The sequence below is a fragment of the Rattus norvegicus genome, chromosome 15 (genome assembly GCF_021556685.1).
Source record: "Rattus norvegicus strain SHRSP/BbbUtx chromosome 15, alternate assembly SHRSP_T2T, whole genome shotgun sequence".
In the NCBI taxonomy this organism is placed as follows: domain Eukaryota; kingdom Metazoa; phylum Chordata; class Mammalia; order Rodentia; family Muridae; genus Rattus; species Rattus norvegicus.
This window is the reverse complement of record NC_141548.1, coordinates 26,633,163-26,634,985: the sequence shown is the minus strand read 5'-3', so window position 1 is coordinate 26,634,985 and position 1,823 is coordinate 26,633,163. Positions and strand designations below refer to the sequence as shown.

The 1,823-nt window shown below is 45.3% G+C and overlaps 1 protein-coding gene across 1 annotated transcript in view; it reads left to right on the top strand.

Annotated features, from left to right (window-relative positions):
• Window positions 1–1,823, top strand: part of Slc35f4 (solute carrier family 35, member F4) — a 261,352-nt gene that overhangs the window by 172,171 nt on the left and 87,358 nt on the right. The gene's annotated exons all lie outside the window — the stretch shown is intronic.

Below are 1,823 nucleotides of genomic sequence, written 5' to 3'. Positions count from 1 at the left end.
CACAGATTTCCAACCAACCGCAGAATCCTGGTAACTCTAAGCGGGATTCTTTACCACTCTCAGAAGGAGAAAATTCTATTGATACCTTGGTTTTGGACTCAAAACTCCAGAATTGTAAAGCCATACACTTCTATTGTGGAAACCACTCAGTAGGCCTTTGTTACAGTATCTCTACAAAAGCTGTCACTCGCCAGCTGTGCCCCCAGCTCTGATACATTTGACCCTCTCTACACAGCCTCGCTTGACGAGTAACAGTAGATAACAGCTGTTCCGTGCCATTTGTCAAAATAGACATTTCCAAGAACCTAGGCCACGCTTGAGTAGGAAGCTAAGCAATCTTTTGTTCCCAGCAATTTAAAGAAATCAAAACTCGTAATGATGGGAAGTAAACTGAAGGGCTGGACCTGAACAGCCCTGGCAGGTGGTGACAGGACACATTTATTCCCGTTGTAAAGTGGGTGATGGTCTGCAATGCTCATGGGACCTTACTTCTCCAGTGCAGGAATGGGAATTCTGCCTGCTCTTCTGAAATATTGTCCCTTGTGAATTCTCTTACGCAAGAGGCCAGACAGTGCTTGCTTCACTGAAGTAACCATTTAGGCCCTGTTTTATCAGGCCCAGCAGGTAATTGTGAGCACTTTATGACAAGAAGTCTACAGTTATTTCTTCTCTGATGTTCCAGTACATTGAACATATAATTTATTTAGTAGTAGTTATAAAAAGCTTTTTAAAGGAATCGTTGTAAATGGCCTTGTGACATTGGTGATATAGAACTTTCTAAGGAATATGTGCCTGGTTTTGTTTTTGATAGGAAGGGTACAGCCTTCCAAGAGTCTGAAGGTACTAACTACAAAGTAAAGGGAAATTAGTCAATACAATGGAAAATGGTTAGAGCAAAAGAGTAGAGCAGAATCCTCCATAGCATGCCCCAGCTCTAGATACAAAAGAAATGAAGTAACTGGTTAAACCATTTCAGATTAAAATCACTTGCAAGATGAACTGTCAGGGGGCTGGTTCAATAGCACTGGTCTTTTCTTGCACTCAGAATTAGAGCTGGAACAGAGAGGATACTGTGTACACTGTAGCATAAGTCACGGTTTCTGTCTCTGCTCTATTGGCATGTTGCACAGGATACTTTGTAGAGGGGCTCATTGTTCCTCGAATCATGAGATATTTATCGGCATCCGTGGCTGCGTGTTGGAACACCCATCCCGTACATTTGCAGCAACCAACATGGTCTACCATAGTGGGTAAAGACTCTCTAAGGCAAACTTGCCCCCCCACCCCGGCTGAAAGAAGCCAATCGAACTGAGGAAATGGGCTTTGACAGCAGCAAACCACGGAACCGAGAACGGGACCCCCGTTGAAGGAATCAGAGAAAGAACTGGAAGAGCTTGAAGGGGCTTGAGACCCCAAATGAACAACAACGCCAACCAACCAGAGCTTCCAGGGACTAAGCCACTACCCAAAGACTGTACCCAAAGACCCTGAGCTCCAACCTGATAGGTAGCAATGAATAGCCTAGTAAGAGCACCAGTGGAAGGGGAAGCCCTTGGTCCTGCCAAGGCTGGACCCCCAGTGAACGGGATTGTTGGGGGGAGGGCGGTAATGGGGGCAGGATGGGCAGGGGGAAAAAAAGAAATGGGCTTTGAGACCACCGATGTTGCATTCCTCCTCAGAAGAAATAAGGGTAAGTCATGGTTGGATTTCAGTTTCCAGAAGGAGGCACTTGCCTTAAATATGGCCAAGGAAACTGTAGGACCTACACAAAAGCTCAGAATGCTGGCAAGTCTGTTCATGGGGTTTCTTATTATTTACTGCTT